This window comes from Panulirus ornatus, chromosome 70 (assembly GCF_036320965.1).
Source record: "Panulirus ornatus isolate Po-2019 chromosome 70, ASM3632096v1, whole genome shotgun sequence".
Lineage (NCBI taxonomy): Eukaryota > Metazoa > Arthropoda > Malacostraca > Decapoda > Palinuridae > Panulirus > Panulirus ornatus.
In genome coordinates this window covers 1,774,240-1,795,104 of record NC_092293.1, presented here as the reverse complement: position 1 = coordinate 1,795,104, position 20,865 = coordinate 1,774,240, and the positions used below count along the sequence as shown (strand labels likewise).

The 20,865-nt window shown below is 42.3% G+C and overlaps 1 long non-coding RNA gene across 1 annotated transcript in view; it reads left to right on the top strand.

The window, feature by feature from the left end:
• Positions 1-412: 412 nt before the first annotated feature.
• LOC139747766 (uncharacterized) overlaps positions 413-20,865 on the top strand; it is a 250,473-nt gene continuing 230,020 nt past the window's right edge. The window contains exons 1-2 of the long non-coding RNA XR_011712456.1: positions 413-536; positions 6,098-6,231. This is a non-coding gene — a long non-coding RNA (uncharacterized lncRNA). The remainder of the gene's footprint in view (positions 537-6,097; positions 6,232-20,865) is intronic.

The window sequence follows — 20,865 nt, the reverse complement described above, 5'->3', positions numbered from 1 at the left end:
TGGAGGGTCGTGATGAACAACACCTGCCGGTTATAGACAGACAGATGTGTGGAGGGTCGTGATGAACAACACCTGCCGGTTATAGACAGACAGATGTGTGGAGGGTCGTGATGAACAACACCTGCCGGTTATAGACAGACAGATGTGTGGAGGGTCGTGATGAACAACACCTGCCGGTTATAGACAGACAGATGTGTGGAGGGTCGTGATGAACAACACCTGCCGGTTATAGACAGACAGATGTGTGGAGGGTCGTGATGAACAACACCTGCCGGTTATAGACAGACAGATGTGTGGAGGGTCGTGATGAACAACACCTGCCGGTTATAGACAGACAGATGTGTGGAGGGTCGTGATGAACAACACCTGCCGGTTATAGACAGACAGATGTGTGGAGGGTCGTGATGAACAACACCTGCCGGTTATAGACAGACAGATGTGTGGAGGGTCGTGATGAACAACACCTGCCGGTTATAGACAGACAGATGTGTGGAGGGTCGTGATGAACGACACCTGCCGATCCACTACTGACCTAAGTGAGTTGTATAACTATCACCATAACTTTATTATAATTCAATTTTCATGATGATTATAAACAATTTGACTGAATAGTTATATTTTCTATAGTTTATGTAGAAGTTATGTATTTCTTTACGTATGAATGTTAAAAGATATATTTTCTTTATATCGTGATTGTGTACAGAAATATTATTTCTATAATTATGTTTCAAAGAAGATCCATCAGAGGTGTGCGTTGTATTGACCCTAATGTTATTACGAGATGTTCATAATGACCAGCGTCATCAATATGGTGGAGGTGTAGTCTTGTTCGAGACATCATGGTGACTACATACAGTGAAGGTTTCCTGCCTGATGATGGCCAGTAAAGGTTTGGTCGCTGCCTCATGACACACCACGTCCATGTACACGAAATAGAGGAAGGAGGTCGTGTGTCGTGGTGTGAGCTGCCCACGACCTGTGTTGGAGACGATGTGTTCCACGACTGGTGGAGAGTGAGCAGAGTTAGTGGAGGTAATGTGTGGTGAAGTAAGTTATCACACACTGACACACACACGACTATCCACGACTGGTGGAGAGTGAGCAGAGTTAGTGGAGGTAATGTGTGGTGAAGTAAGTTATCACACACTGACTCACACACGACTAGCCACAGTGAGGAACGTATATATGCTTCACCTTTGTCTTGTGTGTGTGTGTGTGTGTGTGTGTGTGTGTGTGTGAGGCAGGAAGCCATATTGTGTGTAAACCAATTCGTCGAAGTAGATGGTCGTGGAATGAAGCATTGACCCTAAACTAAAGTGTTCCTTTACGACATTTGTTCTGGCTAATGCCAGACGATTATAGTCAACTTGTATGGCCCATATATGGCTCGTCAAAGCTTCATATTAAGACTTTTATTCATGCTAACTAACGCTAGATGATTTTATATAGGTTTTTGTGGGGCGCATATGTGGCTCGTCAAAATAAAGTTTCACAATGAGAATTTTCCTCTGGCTAACATTGTGTGGGCTACATGGGTCTTCATAGTAAAACTTCACTTTGGCAACTTTATTCCGGTCGAAGCCAGACCATTTTATTCATCTTTAAGGGATGTATAGATCATCAAAGTAAAGCTTCACTCTGCGAACTTTATTCTGACCAATGCCATACAATATTTTGCAGCTTTTCTGGGCTCAGCGGGCTATGGAAATAAAGCTTCACTTTGGAAATTATATTTTGGTCGACGACACATTATTACATTCATCTTCTGCGTTGTCCAGTGGTCGTCATGCTAAAGCTTCACTTTGGGTTATATTTTGGCCGATGCCAGATTATATTATTTATCATTCATGGCCTCCAAGAATCATGAAAAATAATGCTTCACTTTCCGAATTTTATTTTGGTCGAAGTCTAACAGTTTATTATTGGGCTTCACGGGTAATTGAAGGAATTCATCACTTTGGGAATTTAATTTTAGCTGACGTAAGACAGTTTTATGCAGTTTCTGCTGGCTATAAAGGTCATCAAAGTAAAGCTTCAGCTTGGGAAATATTTTGCCCGACGCCACATAAGACTTTATTCAAGTTTTGCGGCTCCACGGGGCATCAGTAGAAAGCTTCACTTTCGGAAATTTATTCTGCCTGCGCCAGACGATTTACTCAGTTTCTGAGGCTTCCAGTGTTCATCAAAGTAAAGCTTCACCTTGGTAGTATTATTTTGTCCGACGCCAGACAGTTTCTTGCGTTTTCCTGGGATCCAAGGATTATCAAAGTAAAGCTTCAATTTGGGAATTTAAATTTGGCCGACGCTAAACTACTTTATCCAGCTTTAGCTGGCTGTATGGGTCATCATGATAAAGCTTTACTTTCTGAATTTTATTCTGGAGGACAAATTACGATTTTATTCAGCACATGCTGACTCCATCAAAGTTTCACTTTGGAACTTTCATTTAAACGAACACCACACGATTTTGTTCAGCTTTTGAGGGGCCCCAGGTCGTGAAACTGCAGCATCTCTTTGGAACTTTTAATTGGAGTTCACAGTGCACACGGGTCATTCAACTTGAAACTTCCCTTTACGATCTTTTTGTTCTGGTTCACGTCTGACCATTATGATCTCGTTTTTAGGGACTCACGAATCATCAAACTTTAACCTTTACTCTGGAACTTTTCTTCAGCATGAGAGGACTACGTCATATGAAACTTGTTTACATAAATCAATGTTCCTTGTCTACATACTTTTGTAGAAGTCAGTTACTTATGAAACTTGTTTACATAAATCAATGTTCCTTGTCTACATACTTTTGTAGAAGAAAGTTACTTATGAAACTTGTTTACATAAATCAATGTTCCTTGTCTACATACTTTTGTAGTAGTCAGTTACTTTTATGCATTATAATTTCCTCACGCCAAGCAAGAGGCTGATATCTGTAATACTCGTAAGAGAGACAGAAGGGCTCTGTGGCTTTATGAATATACAAACATGTTTAATGATGAATAATTTGACAAATCATGAAAGTGCCAAGTTAAACTAGAGAGTTACCAAAACCTTTGTGGATGTTGTCAAGTTAAATCATTAACTCCGTCTTGCCGGCTTGCCACTGGTCTCGTATAAGAAGTTATCAGATTTTTCCCCAATGGTCAATGAATCATCAGCCATCAGCAGTTTGAACCCTTTATAATGCTCATAGTTGAATAAGGCTCAAGCATGATGCTTTGTGTAAAGCCGTATTGTTGAGTAAAAGGAATATTGCCTTATCTTAACCTTAGGAGAAACATGAAGGACAAGTTGTGGGTCACTTTATCCTTCGTCTTTAACAAAGGTCACTTGTGTAAGACCTCCCACTAATTATCACGTTCGTGTTGACTGAACTTGTCATGTAGTTATGTAGTCATGTGAGTGTGAAGGTACGGAGGCAGATCACTTAATGATGATAATAAACAAGGGATGATGGAGACCATGGAATTCAAAACATTCACTGAAGGAAGCGTTGATACGAGTATTTCACTGCCAGAAAATGTTGCAAGTGACCCTTTGTGTTCAAGCCTTCCAGTGTAGTGTAAACATAAAGTCAGTGTTAAGATGATTTAGTCAAAATAATGGTCAAGACATGACCAACCTGAAGGCAGCGGTCTGGACATAAGCGTCAGCCACAGTCCGGTAACACTGGCCAACAAGGATTTGGTCCCATGGAAGAAAACATTTGTTTCTTATGTATTTTTTTGCTGGACGATGAAGCCAAATGTTTTCAGAATTTCTCTGTCAGCCATAATTTTGTTGTTGTTCCAGCATACTCGCATATCATTACGTACAGGACATATGTGCCGGTCATCTACCGAGCATTTGAAACAAACAGTTAACATACACAGTTATTTTTATTGTTTGTAAAAGTTACTCTGAGCATGCGCCAGAGGTGAAGCTTACTCTGAGCATGCGCAAGAGGTAAAGCTTACTCTGAACATGCGCTTGAGGTGAAGCTTACTCTGAGCATGTGCTTGAGGTGAAGCTTACTGTAAGCATACTCTAGAGATGAAGCTTACTCTGATGCGCTAGAAGTGAAGCTTACTCTGAGCATGCGCTAGAGGTGAAGGTTACTCTGAGCATGCGCTAGAGGTGAAGCTTACTCTGAGCATGCGCGAAAGTGATATTTTGGCCAAGTCTGCGCAGAAGAGGATTTCTTGCTGTATTACTTCACCAGTTACTGTATTTTGCACTGTTCTTGTGTGATGTCTTGTGCGAGTCTTAGGATTAATGTTTTTGTATTATATGTTTTAAGTGTAAGCCAGATTCTACATACACTTATACTGGATGAAATCCTCTTTTTGCACAAGCTCGCCCAAAATTTTCTTTTAGCGCATGCTTATAAGAAGATATCCCCTTTGCGCATGCTCAGACTGAGATTCACTTTTGCCTCTTGCGCATGCTCAGCCTGATGGCGCATGCGCACATTTGTTAACTTCGATTTGCTTATAATTAGTGGCGCGAAGTAGCTCAGTGAGTGTGAAGGTCGCTCCTTCAGTGTTCGTAATTCAACGGTCAATATCCCTGAAGATCGGTGTGGGGAATATCTCGTCTCGTAATGGTCAATATCCTTGAAGATCGGTGTGGGTAATATCTCTTCTCGTAATGGTCAATATCCTTGAAGATCGGTGTGGGGAATATCTCTTCTCGTAATGGTCAATATCCTTGAAGATCGGTGTAGGGAATATCTCGTCTCGTAATGGTGCAGTGCAATACCTGAACTTCAGGTGTCTGTGAATAAATCATCCATTTCGTTATGACAAAATTATAAAGAAACATTTGTGTGGAGACAGAGTCCCAGTGCTTGATTGATCACTTGAATTATGTGATTGGTTAATATATCTACAAATGTGGCCACTTGGTTGTGTGTTCACTTGTTCCACTGGTTTAAGGTGAACGACTCCACTTCGTAAACAACTGTGTGTGTGTGTGTGTTCTCACTCGTTTGTGAGGTCATTATACATCGTTGTGTGTGTGTGTGTGTGTGTGTGTGTGTGTGTGTTCTCACTCGTTTGTGAGGTCATTATACATCGTTGTGAGGTGAACTCTGAAATGGTTGTAGATTCCTCACTATGAAATTAATGAAAGTCACTTAGGCCAGAGATTATATCCTAGTTACCGAGTGATGGAGGGAAGGCAAGATAATTGTTGTCCTTCCCAGACTGAGCCCAGGACACTGACAACATTGTTGTCCTTCCCAGACTGAGCCCAGGACACTGACAACATTGTTGTCCTTCCCAGACTGAGCCCAGGACACTGACAACATTGTTGTCCTTCCCAGACTGAGCCCAGGACACTGACAACATTGTTGTCCTTCCCAGACTGACCCCAGGACACTGACAACATTGTTGTCCTTCCCAGACTGACCCCAGGACACTGACAACATTGTTGTCCTTCCCAGACTGAGCCCAGGACACTGACAACATTGTTGTCCTTCCCAGACTGAGCCCAGGACACTGACAACATTGTTGTCCTTCCCAGACTGAGCCCAGGACACTGACAACATTGTTGTCCTTCCCAGACTGAGCCCAGGACACTGACAACATTGTTGTCCTTCCCAGACTGAGCCCAGGACACTGACAACATTGTTGTCCTTCCCAGACTGAGCCCAGGACACTGACAACATTGTTGTCCTTCCCAGACTGACCCCAGGACACTGACAACATTGTTGTCCTTCCCAGACTGAGCCCAGGACACTGACAACATTGTTGTCCTTCCCAGACTGAGCCCAGGACACTGACAACATTGTTGTCCTTCCCAGACTGAGCCCAGGACACTGACAACATTGTTGTCCTTCCCAGACTGAGCCCAGGACACTGACAACATTGTTGTCCTTCCCAGACTGAGCCCAGGACACTGACAACATTGTTGTCCTTCCCAGACTGAGCCCAGGACACTGACAACATTGTTGTCCTTCCCAGACTGACCCCAGGACACTGACAACATTGTTGTCCTTCCCAGACTGAGCCCAGGACACTGACAACATTGTTGTCCTTCCCAGACTGAGCCCAGGACACTGACAACATTGTTGTCCTTCCCAGACTGAGCCCAGGACACTGACAACATTGTCACCACCCAGACTGAGCCCAGGACACTGACAACATTGCCACCACTGCTGTCATGGAGCAGCCACAGTCATCACCACATCTTCCACAGGATATTGCTCATCGCTGACCACCACTTCCACCACAGATCTGTAATCACCTCGTTAAGGTAAGTGATGTCTCCATGTTGTGTTGTCTATATGGGGTCCGGGGTAGGAGCGCCCTGCTGGAGTAGGTAGAGGTAAACTAGGGGTAGGAGCGCCCTGCTGGAGTAGGTAGAGGTAAACTAGGGGTAGGAGCGCCCTGCTGGAGTAGGTAGAGGTAAACTGGGGGTAGGAGCCCCCTGCTGGAGTAGGTAGAGGTAAACTAGGGGTAGGAGCCCCCTGCTGGAGTAGGTAGAGGTAAACTAGGGGTAGGAGCGCCCTGCTGGAGTAGGTAGAGGTAAACTGGGGGTAGGAGCGCCTGCTGGAGTAGGTAGAGGTAAACTAGGGGTAGGAGCGCCCTGCTGGAGTAGGTAGAGGTAAACTAGGGGTAGGAGCCCCCTGCTGGAGTAGGTAGAGGTAAACTGGGGGTAGGAGCGCCCTGCTGGAGTAGGTAGAGGTAAACTAGGGGTAGGAGCGCCCTGCTGGAGTAGGTAGAGGTAAACTAGGGGTAGGAGCCCCCTGCTGGAGTAGGTAGAGGTAAACTAGGGGTAGGAGCCCCCTGCTGGAGTAGGTAGAGGTAAACTAGGGGTAGGAGCCCCCTGCTGGAGTAGGTAGAGGTAAACTAGGGGTAGGAGCGCCCTGCTGGAGTAGGTAGAGGTAAACTGGGGGTAGGAGCCCCTGCTGGAGTAGGTAGAGGTAAACTAGGGGTAGGAGCGCCCTGCTGGAGTAGGTAGAGGTAAACTAGGGGTAGGAGCCCCTGCTGGAGTAGGTAGAGGTAAACTAGGGGTAGGAGCCCCCTGCTGGAGTAGGTAGAGGTAAACTGGGGGTAGGAGCGCCCTGCTGGAGTAGGTAGAGGTAAACTGGGGGTAGGAGCCCCTGTTGGAGTAGGTAGAGGTAAACTGGGGGTAGGAGCCCCCTGTTGAGTAGGTAAACCAGGCGTAGGAGAAACCCTTGATTCTTGGGTCAGGTGTATTACTTGGGTTTACTTGCTCAGGTACGTTACTGGACTGTGGCTGACGCTTATGTCCAGACCGCTGCCTTCAGGTTGGTCATGTCTTGACCATTATATTGACTATATCATCTTAACACTGACTTTACACTACACTGGAAGGCTTGAACACAAATGGTCACTTGCAACATTTTCTGGCAGTGAAATACTCGTATCAACGCTTCCTTCAGTGAATGTTTTGAATTCCATGGTCTCCATCATCCCTTGTTTATTATCATCATTAAGTTGTTTATTGTCATCATTAAGTTGTTTATTATCATCATTAAGTGATCTGCCCCCGTACCTTCACACTCACATGACTACATAACATAATAATACTTGATCACAATAGCTATTCAATATCTTATACACCTCCACCATCTGACCTGTCTGGTATCTGTATGCCAGGGTTAGCTGCTCCTGTTTGTGGCCTTTCCTTGTAACACAGTTTGTCTAGATAGCAAATTATTTCTTAGTTGTCCATCTCTGTTCATCTTCACTAATTATTACATCCTTATACATATGTCATAACTTGTAGGAATACTGGATACAATAAGACACAATGTGAGGTCTCGCAAGAGCTTTGACAAGTAGCCAGATATCTTGTTATCATGTTGTCTTGATTGCTATCATCATGTTATCTTGATTGCTATCATCATGTTATCTTGATTGCTATCATCATGTTATCTTGATTGCTATCATCATGTTATCTTGATTGCTATCATCATGTTATCTTGATTGCTATCATCATGTTATCTTGATTGCTATCATCATGTTATCTTGATTGCTATCATTATGTTATCTTGATTGCTATCATCATGTTATCTTGATTGCTATCATCATGTTATCTTGATTGCTATCATCATGTTATCTTGATTGCTATCATCATGTTATCTTGATTGCTATCATCATGTTATCTTGATTGCTATCATCATGTTATCTTGATTGCTATCATCATGTTATCTTGATTGCTATCATCATGTTATCTTGATTGCTATCATCATGTTATCTTGATTGCTATCATCATGTTATCTTGATTGCTATCATCATGTTATCTTGATTGCTATCATCATGTTATCTTGATTGCTATCATCATGTTATCTTGATTGCTATCATCATGTTATCTTGATTGCTATCATCATGTTATCTTGATTGCTATCATCATGTTATCTTGATTGCTATCATCATGTTATCTTGATTGCTATCATCATGTTATCTTGATTGCTATCATCATGTTATCTTGATTGCTATCATCATGTTATCTTGATTGCTATCATCATGTTATCTTGATTGCTATCATCATGTTATCTTGATTGCTATCATCATGTTATCTTGATTGCTATCATCATGTTATCTTGATTGCTATCATCATGTTATCTTGATTGCTATCATCATGTTATCTTGATTGCTATCATCATGTTATCTTGATTGCTATCATCATGTTATCTTGATTGCTATCATCATGTTGTCTTGATTGCTATCATCATGTTATCTTGATTGCTATCATCATGTTATCTTGATTGCTATCATCATGTTATCTTGATTGCTATCATCATGTTATCTTGATTGCTATCATCATGTTATCTTGATTGCTATCATCATGTTATCTTGATTGCTATCATCATGTTATCTTGATTGCTATCATCATGTTATCTTGATTGCTATCATCATGTTATCTTGATTGCTATCATCATGTTATCTTGATTGCTATCATCATGTTATCTTGATTGCTATCATCATGTTATCTTGATTGCTATCATCATGTTATCTTGATTGCTATCATCATGTTATCTTGATTGCTATCATCATGTTATCTTGATTGCTATCATCATGTTATCTTGATTGCTATCATCATGTTATCTTGATTGCTATCATCATGTTATCTTGATTGCTATCATCATGTTATCTTGATTGCTATCATCATGTTATCTTGATTGCTATCATCATGTTATCTTGATTGCTATCATCATGTTATCTTGATTGCTATCATCATGTTATCTTGATTGCTATCATCATGTTATCTTGATTGCTATCATCATGTTATCTTGATTGCTATCATCATGTTATCTTGATTGCTATCATCATGTTATCTTGATTGCTATCATCATGTTATCTTGATTGCTATCATCATGTTATCTTGATTGCTATCATCATGTTATCTTGATTGCTATCATCATGTTATCTTGATTGCTATCATCATGTTATCTTGATTGCTATCATCATGTTATCTTGATTGCTATCATCATGTTATCTTGATTGCTATCATCATGTTGTCTTGATTGCTATCATCATGTTATCTTGATTGCTATCATCATGTTATCTTGATTGCTATCATCATGTTATCTTGATTGCTATCATCATGTTGTCTTGATTGCTATTATTATGTTATCTTGATTGCTATCATCATGTTGTCTTGATTGCTATTATTATGTTATCTTGATTGCTATCATCATGTTGTCTTGATTGCTATCATCATGTTATCTTGATTGCTATCATCATGTTATCTTGATTGCTATCATCATGTTGTCTTGATTGCTATCATCATGTTGTCTTGATTGCTATCATCATGTTGTCTTGATTGCTATTATTATGTTATCTTGATTGCTATCATCATGTTGTCTTGATTGCTATCATCATGTTATCTTGATTGCTATCATCATGTTATCTTGATTGCTATCATCATGTTGTCTTGATTGCTATCATCATGTTGTCTTGATTGCTATCATCATGTTGTCTTGATTGCTATCATCATGTTGTCTTGATTGCTATTATTATGTTATCTTGATTGCTATCATCATGTTGTCTTGATTGCTATTATTATGTTATCTTGATTGCTATCATCATGTTGTCTTGATTGCTATCATCATGTTATCTTGATTGCTATCATCATGTTGTCTTGATTGCTATCATCATGTTATCTTGATTGCTATCATCATGTTATCTTGATTGCTATCATCATGTTATCTTGATTGCTATCATCATGTTATCTTGATTGCTATCATCATGTTATCTTGATTGCTATCATCATGTTATCTTGATTGCTATCATCATGTTATCTTGATTGCTATCATCATGTTATCTTGATTGCTATCATCATGTTATCTTGATTGCTATCATCATGTTATCTTGATTGCTATCATCATGTTATCTTGATTGCTATCATCATGTTATCTTGATTGCTATCATCATGTTATCTTGATTGCTATCATCATGTTATCTTGATTGCTATCATCATGTTATCTTGATTGCTATCATCATGTTATCTTGATTGCTATCATCATGTTATCTTGATTGCTATCATCATGTTATCTTGATTGCTATCATCATGTTATCTTGATTGCTATCATCATGTTATCTTGATTGCTATCATCATGTTATCTTGATTGCTATCATCATGTTATCTTGATTGCTATCATCATGTTATCAGTGTTGACTCTGGCATAGATACACACAGCTGGAGTCCATGTAGACGCCAATGTCCCTCTCCAGCTCAACCTTGTGTAGTGCACGTGCGCCTGGTATTCTTATTATGCTCCTCCTGTATATTGTATGGATTCATTCATTCATTTGTTGGGTTTAACGGCCAGCGACCTATAAGTAAGGTCATTAGGCCTGCAACTCTGTTTGATTTTTGACTGTATAAAGTCCCTACATAATAATAACATCAATACCTATTAGTACTACCTAGTCCTATAGGTGAAAAAAATGGAAGAAAAGTTGGTAAGTGGTTATTGTGTCAACGTAGCGGCAAACACCACCCAGTCGGCACAACATCCACTGGTGCAGCTGCCAGAAGGACTGAGAAAGTGAAAGGATAGATTAGAGATAGTCCTTCACCATAACATAGAACATATATATGAAATATAACATAATGGTTTCTGCAACTCGTCAGCTGGACACCATAACGGAACCAACTCTAGGCCGAAACCACCCTCGATCCTGGCCAGCAGCATAATGATCAAATTGCTTCTCCCACCACACAACAACCAGCCCAGAGTGAGAGTAGCCACACCACGAAGCCAGCTCCGGCACAGAGTCCAACCAACGAACCACCTTATATCATCTTGATTATTTCCGTTTCCTTGAGAAAGATAAACAATTGGTTGATTATGTTGTCATCACCAAGTAGATTGTAGATGGTGAAGTTGGTTTTCTTGTTCTTGAAATATTCTATCAGCCTCTTCATGTTTTTATGATGTTTCGTACACTGTATGAGGAGGTGGTCTATTGTCAGACTGGATTGGCAGGTTTCGCATCTTGTTGGAAAGTCTCGGCTTATATATGGTTGTAGGTAGGTACTGTGGGTGCAGTTGAGACGTAGACGGGCCAGCACGACTTCCTCTCTTCTGTTCTTCCTGTACGAGGTCGTCCAGTCCGCTACTTGCGGTTTATATTTTCTTGCTATAGTCAGACTGGTCCACTGACTTTGCCACAGAAGAAATATTGAATTCTTTCCCAAGGAAAGGCAGGACCCCAGCTCCCGAGGGATCGGAAGTTCCCACCTCCTCGAGTTCTGGGGTCGACCTAGCCAACCGGTCTGCCTGTTCGTTGCCGTAAATGTTGCAGTGACCCGCCAGGCACCGAAATCAAGATGGTATCTTTATTCCATGAATTTAGTTTGTTAATGATGTTCCCCTGAATTTCATTCGACTCGGTATAACCCGAATTTATAGCTTTACGAGCTGACAATGAATCAGTAAAAATGACTGATTTGATATGAATTGATTTAATTATATAATCTGTGGCCTTAATAATAGTAAATAATTTCGCGCAGAAAACAATTTTATGGTTCGGTAGCCTGTACCCACACACTCACCTGTCTTGGAGCCATCTGTGGAGAAGTGGATATATGATAAATGATGCATGATGACATGACGGAATCGCAAGTGTACCTCAATCTCCGGCGCCTTCCTTTTCGCCACAGGGAGCCAGTTGGTCTTAGTTTTTATTTTTGGCTGTTCCCAGGGAGGTAGTTTTTTTCTGACCAGCGTGTCCACTTCTTGCACTTTCAGACCAGAATTCTCACTGAAGAAGTGTATTCTGAGAACCAGGGGCCTAACGCCTCTGTTCTAAATCTATTAAATGATCCATTGTGCTTGTGTGTTTACGGAATGCACACTGTTGATCATTTGATGACTTCTGCGATTCTGATAACAAAAATAAGCCTTTTATTAACCCATTCTTTTCATGACCTTGCATATGCAGCTCGTCAATGCAATAGGTCGAAAAGAATTGATGTTCGTAAGGCGTCCAGAAGCTTTTGGGATGAGAATGACGTGCACAAAGTGGCATGAGTTTGGAAACGTTCGAGATGTCCAAATCTCATCATTGTACAATGCTAACATCTTAGTCATGTTGGGCTGACTAAGATGCTGAATCATCTCGTAGGTTATCCCGCTGGGTCCTGGGCTGGAACCTTTACAGGATTTCAGGACAAGAAGTAGTTCTTTAAGTGTAAAGGTATTATTATATGGTATGTTTTTATCTTATGTGGCAAAGTCAATCACTGTCTGCTCGGCCTGACGTTTGTGCGCTTAAAATTGTCCATCATGATTGGCCGAGCTACTTATGTCTGAGAATCTCCTGGCGATAGCGTTGGCTATGTCAACTGGGTTTTCTATAGTGCCGACTTGCATAGTAAGTTGAGGGATGGATGGTTGTTTATATTTTCTGGTCATTTTCGTTATTGTGGACCAGACCTGACTGCTGGATGTGTTTATTTACACTTGAAACATAGCCACGCCAGGAGTCTCTTTTTGCTTGTCTTATTGTTCTTCTTTCCTGAGACCTCGCTTGTTTATATGCGATGAAGTTATTGTCTGAGGCTCTTTGTCGGAAATCGTGTATCTCCTATTGCGCTCACACTTCGGCAATCTGGTGTCCACCAAGGAACTCTGTGCTTTGTGGATATTGTAGGGATCTTAGGAATAGAGGCCACAGCAGCCCTGAGGATGGTATTGGTTACATTATTGACCTTTGTGTCAATGTCATCTCCGGATATATCTAGGAAGGCTCATCTTGAGAATGACCTCCAGTCTGCTTTCTTATAATTGAATCTAATCGTAGACGGTCTGATACTATTGCCTCATGTATAAGAAAGACAGATTGGAAAGTGGTCACTTCCCAAGAAGTCGTCATAAGTACCCCAGGTGATGTCATTTAGTATATCTGGGGATGACAAAGATAGGTCGATGGCAGAGATGTTTCCTGTCCGATCATTTACATGATTTCCACTACCATCGTTCAGAAGAGCGAGATTAGAATTGATGATATAATTTACCATTTGTTTCCCACAAGAGTCTGCTTGTATACTTCCCCACTGATGATGATGAGTGTTGAAGTCTCCAAGCATTCGTTTCGTGTGGGGTATTTGACTAAAGCGCAAAGTGAACTCATCATCATCAAGTACATTGGAACCGGGAGAGTAAATTGAACAAATGGCCAGGTACGTGTTATTAGATTTTACTCTACTTGCGACAGCTTCAAGAGTAGAATTCAAAGTCACTCCTGTACATAAATGGCTACCCCATGATCTTCTATACGGGTGATAATTATCTAAAACATCACAATCTTCGACTGTGCTGTTCAGATTGGTCTCTTGTAGACAAATAACGGATGGTCTATATAATGCAAGCAACAGTGACAGTTGTCCTTGATTATTCCTAAAGACCTCTACAATTCCACTGAATGATATTAAATGCGTTGTGTTGAGATTTCTGTAGTGGGCCAACTTTGTGAGCCATTCTTTTGGACTTGGGCGAGTTCCCAGGGGAACGTGATCGGCTCCTGATGGTGGGGACGGTATTGTCGTCCAGTGATTCCACCGAGGAAGACTTCATCATGGAGGAAGACCTCCTCGATGGAGCCACAGGAACGACCACCTGCCACACAGTTTCTTTTGTAACTTCATCTTGTCCTCTCACATTGTTGGGGCAAACAGAGCAGCAGGTGGCTCTTGAGTACGAGTCTTTGTGGGTATTATCGTCAGAGTCAGTGTCAGTGTCGCTCTGATTCGTTATGGGTTCGTCTGGAGTGGTGGGTCGTGGTTGATTCAGCAGTTCCCGTGGCAATTGTGACCAATGACCAGCTTACATTTCAATACCATAGAATAGGACTTATTGTGTTTGGGAGTCTGGTCTGTACGTGGCTCATCGTCAATAGGTTTTGTAGTAAATCTAGCAGCGATCACTTCCTCGTCTGCAAGATCATTTACTATGTCGTCCTCACTCATTCCCATGACGTCAGGACACAAGATTACTCCTCTGCATGAGTTCATGGTCACCGGAAAGGAAGCCACAATAACGTAAAAATGAATTCTTTTCAGCTATAGTAAGCCTGCCACTTGATCTGATGACTTAACTTTAACAAGAAGGTCACCACTAGCCTTACCATCCTTACCATCTCAACAGCACCAGCCTGGCTGTCAATCACTTTCTTGATGAGGAAGAGGTTGAGGGAGGTTGGAGTTGTTGAACCGGTCCCATGTACCATAACACATTCAGCATTTTTGGACTTTATGTCCATCGTGGGTCGGTCACTACCCCTACCCCCCACGGGAGTAGTGGTTGGCTTACTGGAGTCCATACCGGTGGGGCTAGACCCCAGATCCTGGGGTGGCATACCGCCCCACACAGAAGGTACTTGTAACACCTTACATCTTCTCTAAGAAAACATACGAGGCAGCTGATCAAACAGACAAGCGCCCCAAAGTGGGACGAGCCGGACGTACCAAGCTGGGTGGAGTTCTCCTGCTGTCACCTCTCGATTAGTCGCACAATTGTGTCCAATCAGCCTTCGTGAAATGTACCAGTGGTCCAGCAACACCAGACACACCGGTCAACACTCACTTGCCTGTAAACACAAAAAAAAGAAGGATAAACACAGAAAATAAACACAAATAGAATTTAGAGAAGCCAATGGGAAAATGCTTCTCTAAGCTAAAGAGCTAAGCTAATCATAAAAAAAAACGGTAAATAAGCTAACCCCACTTTTACCAGTTCTGCAGGGAACACTATGAACTGTGAATGATGATAGAAAACTCCATTCCAAGGATGGGGGGGAAGGAGGGGAGGGGGGGGAGAACAAGAGTTGTAAGAGGAAGTGATTTTTAGAAGGAGGAAAAGAGCCAGGGCTTAACCCAGCTTGCATCGGAATGATATGATAACTAGGACAGAGACGATGAGTGGAGGGCAAGGGATTTTTTTTTTCTAGGATATAGGAGGAGATGGATCGTATCTCTGGCAGATAGAAACTGATTTTGCCCAGACGTTCCCTACACGGACTTAGCAGCAAGATCTATAGTAGTTTTTAGTTTTTAATATATGGGCACTGGATGTTGTTCAGGTTGGATATTGAACATGTTATCTAGGTGATCTATTCCCAGGAGATTGTTGAAGTAATCGGTGTATTTGAAATCACTCTACTTGTCTTTCAGACAATTTCCTCCAATAGATGTTTTGTGGAGGCAGTCGTGCTCTCGTATGAAGTTCTGTGTACCTGATGAACTCGTGCCATTTGATGTTACAAACCGAACGTAGAGCTTTATTCTGAACCATTTGGAGTGCACAATGTTGGGTTTGGCTCCGAGTTCAATAGTTGAAGGGGCATAAGTGATAAGAGGTCGTATTAAAGCTTTGTAGAGGTGCAATTTGGTTTTGAATTGCGCCTCTCTAAATCTATACAATTTCTCGAGCTCTGCTCTCGCAATAGCCGCTCTAGACTGAATATGTCGGCTCATTCTCAGGTATACATCATAACTTAGGCCCAGGACAGTGTTGGTGTTTGAGATGGGGGTGGGTAAATGACGGTGCATACGGAAGTGTAGGTAGACATTAGTTATGTTGTATCTCTGACATACGTTAAAGTAGGATATGTTGGATTTGGCAGGATTTGATTTAATCCTCCATTTTAACTCCCAGAGCGAAACGTGGTCAATTTCCTATTGTGTTTTGGTGATTAAGTGTGTGAGGGTTCTGGTTCTGATTAGCTGCGTGACATCATCTGCATATTGGAGAGTGATGGAGTCCAGGTGTATAGGACTGGAAAGATCATTTGAGTAGAGTGTGTAAAGAGTAGGGGCCAGCACGGAGCCTTGAGGTACACCGGCATTGAGGAAGAAGTAGTTTGAGTAAGTGTTTCTGTATTTGATTCGGGTTTTTCTGTTGCTAAGATAGTTAGAGAGAAGCGTAATGGTGGGTCGTGGGAGTTGGAATTGGGTGCTTAGTTTATACCTCAATCCATCGCGCCACACGATGTCAAGGGATTTTTCAACATCTTTTGTGATGAGTGCGGTCATTTTGTGTGTCCGCGTGTTGTTTTTTATGTAGTTCGTAATGATGTTGAGTTCATCTTGTGCGGAGCGATGTTGATGAAAGCCAAACTGTTTGTGTGAGAGTAGGTTGTTGTTTGTTAGGTGTTGTCTAAGTCTGTTGTTTGTGATTCTTTCAAATGTCTTCCCAATGGACTCAAGTAGGCTGATGGGTCTGTAGTTCATTGGGTCTCTGTTGGATCTGTTGGGTTTAGGTATCATTGTGGTTGTTGCTGTTTTGAAGGCCGCGGGAAAATTGCCAGAGGCTAGTGCCGCGTTGAAGAGGAAGGTGATGGCTATAATAGTGTTGTCAGCGAGATGGCTAAGTAGCTGGTAACCAATGCCTGATTTACCTGGAGCTACTTTGAGCGATTTTAGGAGGAGGAATTTGACCTCGCTCGATCTTATTGGAGTTGTGGGAAGGTGGTCGTGCGAAAGCGATTGGAAATGTATGATCTGTTCTGGGTAGAAGTGACTGGGTCTGTTTTGTATGTGTTGTGTGACAATTCTAGTGTTTTCGTACGCCAGAGGGTGAGGGGGGTGAGGGTGAAAGATACCTTCCCAGTGTTTTTGAAAAATGTTGGCAATGTCTTGTGGGTTATGGTATAGAGTGTTGTCATTTAGTCCATTAAAGTCTGTTTTCGGTATTCCTTTGAGTTTTCGGATTCTGTTCCAAAACTCTTGAGGAGATTTGATTCGGTGTTGTTCTGTTGTGGTGATAAGAGATTTCCAGTGCCCATTGTGGTCTACTAGAAGGCTGTTGAGTGTGTGGTTTCGTAGGGATGTGAGGTCCCACCGTACTAGGCCCAAACGACGTCTGTTTTACTCAAAGCGTCGACGGTAGCACGAGAGAAGTCTTGTTGTTTTGGGAGAAGGGTAGAAGGGGTATCTTGAGGTAAATGAAGATTTGGGAATAGATATGTTAGCTGCCTGTATGATTGTTCCATGTATGTGTTCTATTTCTGTGTTTATTAGTGTTATTGGGTGATTTTCGTAGTTTGTGGTGTAAGTGCAGCTGGAGAGAGTGTCTTTGAAGCTCTCCTAGTCCTTTTGTAGTGGTAGTGTGAGGGTGATGGGACGAGGATAGGGTAACACTAGAGATGAAGAAATATAGGGATGTGGTCGGAACCACACAGTGGTCATGGAGACAAGAAATTGGGAAGAAAATTACTGGCTCTGGTGGAGAAGACAAGGTCAGGTCTGCTTTTTCCTCCTGAGCCAGTGAAGACAGTGTGGAAGTAAGGTCCAAGGAAGTTAAGACGTTTGTAAGAGTATAAAGCGAATAAGTCATCACCATGAGAATTGTTTCTGTTGTGGTGGAAGGTTCTGTGTTGGGCGTTGAGGTCAGCTAGAAGGTAGACTGGGATATGTGTGTAATTGAATACTGTGTAGAGATCATGGAGTGGAATGGTAGTGTTGGGTCGAGAGTATGTAGTGCAGAAGATAATGAAGCCGTGTATTGTGTTTATCTTAACTGCTAGAAAGTGTTCGTATTGCCATGAGATGGCGAGGTATTCGTGTTCGATGGTGTTGCGTATGAGAATGGCGACTCCCTCGTGTCTACTGTCTGGAGACTGTCGTGATGTATACCCGTAATGTCTAATTTTGTATCCGTTGGTGATACATGTGCTGTTAAGTATCACGACATCGGGTCTCTTCTCTTCGAGAAGTGTGGCAATCAGATAACGGCTACTGTGATAGCTGAGCACGTTGAACTGCAATATCTTAAGAATTTACGATTTTTGGAAGTTTATCGGCCTTCTGCATCTAGTGTCGATGTAGGCCGTTGACCCAACGTTTGAGTATTTCAATTGTACCATGTTTCTAGTCTTGGGTCGGGGTATATCTGGTGGGGGGAGAGGAGAGGGGAGAGGAGAGAGGAGAGAGAAGGGGAGAGGGGAGGGAGAGGGTCAACGTCGACGATTTGAATGCCGAGTTTGACCGGAGGAGGGTTGTCAGGTGTGGCAAGGTCAGGTTCTGGGGCTCCTCTGGGAGGGTTAGGCGCAGGAAGGGAGGGGTTGGTTGGAGGGGGGGATTGGTGAGTGGTGGTTCTGGGGGAACTGTCGTGGTGGTGGAAGTAGAGGTTCGGGAGGAACTGTCGTGTTGGTGGAAGTTGGGACGGTGGGGGTGGGAGAGGAATCGGTATTTGGAGAGACAGTAGGATTGTTGGTGTTGGGTTGGGGGGTTGTGGAAGGAGTTGTGCTAGGGGGTGCGGAGGGGGTATTGGAAATTGGGAGGGTGACAGGTTGAGTAGTTGGGGGAGAGTTGGAAGTGTTACTGGGGGTCTCCTGGGATATGTTTTCGTTAGGGGTCAGGGTGGCGGACGAGACAGGGGTCGGTGAGGGATGGTTGTTGGCGGGGGAGCTTAGGAGTTCAGGTGGAGTTCGTACATTGGGTAGGTTGTTATGAGCAAGAAGCAAATCGAAAATTCTGATGAATTCCGACTTATCTTCCCCGCTCAGGAACAACGCTTTTAGGTAGCACGCATGCATCCTACCTTGTAGGGTGAGGAGGTCTGAAGAATTAGTAGTTGGGATAGGAGAAGCTTGGGTGGCAGGGGGAGGAGCAGCAGCAGCAACTGTTGCGTAGAGGTGAGGGTTTGTGGAAGGAAGTGAGTTGGATTTTTATGCCTGACGCACTGCGCGGAGTTGCTCCTTCTTACGTGGGCACAGTCCAGATACAGCAACATGTCTACCTTTACAGTTGACACACTTCGCTGCCTGAGCCTTGCACTCACGAAAACCATGACCAGTTTCCGCGCATTGACTACAGGTTTGGTTGGGTTCTTTACAGTTCTCAGTCTCATGTCCGTATTTCAGACATTTGAAACATTGTTGTACGTCGAGATGTTCATCTTTCTTCAGGGATTTTGCTGGCACAGAGATCATGGGGAACAGGACTCCCCGGGAGAGCAGGCGATCGGCCTCGGTCGGGTTTGAACATTGTATCTTTATTGATCTGGAGTTATTCGGTTTATAGACGTTGATGACATTAACGTCATTGTTTTCGCCATTGATGGCTTCAACAATCTCCGAAGGGCTGAGGGACAAGATAGATGCATCAACATTGTAGGCAATAATAGTACATCTAGCTTGAAGGGGCAGCGGTCCTGAACGATTTGGTAGTTTTTTTTTAGCTAGTTCATCAAGGAGAGGCTTAGATAGGATTTTATCTAAATCACTATCTTTGCCCAAGCAAATCTTAAACTGGTATTTGTTCGAGGGGAATTGAATGACCCTAGTAGGACGGATCTCAGTGGTCTTAAAGACGATGGACAGGAGTTCGAACGTGGAAGGAGGGAGACAATCAGTTTTGAGGGATTTTAGACGTATGTCGGGCGGCATGTTGGTGGCATCAGTGTCCTAGTGCGAGAAAACGTGAGTGAGGGAGGCTCGACGGTCCAAGGTAGGGGAGAGGTAAGAGATAGTGTGAGGGTCTCCACCCCGTCAGGTGAGAACAGGTCCACTCCAGCCTCCACTCCTCAGGAAAATGAGTTTTCCAGAATGGGGTGGGGAAGCTGGGGTAGAGATTGCTCAAGCCAAACGGTCGAGAGATGGATGATGGATGATAAAAAATAGAAAATAAAAAGACATGTGAAGATGGAGTGGAGGCAACGCGGGGGTGTGGGGAGCAGCGAGGGTGGTGAGGGAACAGCCTGCCGGCGTCGTCACCGTAACGGTCTCCCGCGGGAAGGACCAACGCGGGAGGCAACGTTACAATCCACTTCTTTCTTCGGTCTTCTCTCTTCTGTCTTCTGTCTTCTGTCTTCTGTCGGAGGGCAAGGAATAGAGTGAATTGGAGCGATGTGGTATACCGGGGTTGACGTGCTGTCAGTGGATTGAATCAAGGCATGTGAAGCGTCTGGGGTAAACCATGGAAAGCTGTGTAGGTATGTATATTTGCGTGTGTGGACGTATGTATATACATGTGTATGGGGGGGGGGGGTTGGGCCATTTCTTTCGTCTGTTTCCTTGCGCTACCTCGCAAACGCGGGAGACAGCGACAAAGTATATAAAAAAAAAAAAAAAAAAAAATAATAATAATAATAATAATAATAATAATAATAATAATTATGATAATAATAATAATAATGATAATGATAATAATAATAATGATAATAATGATAATAAGATAATAATAATGATGATAATAATAATAACAATAATAATAATAATAATAATAATAATAATAATAATAATAATAATAATAATAATAATGATAATGATAATAATGATAATGATGATAATAATAACAATAATAATAATAATGATAATAATAATAATAATAATAATAATAATAATAATAATAATAATAATAGTAATAATAATAATAATAATAATAATTATAATACTAATATGATAATAA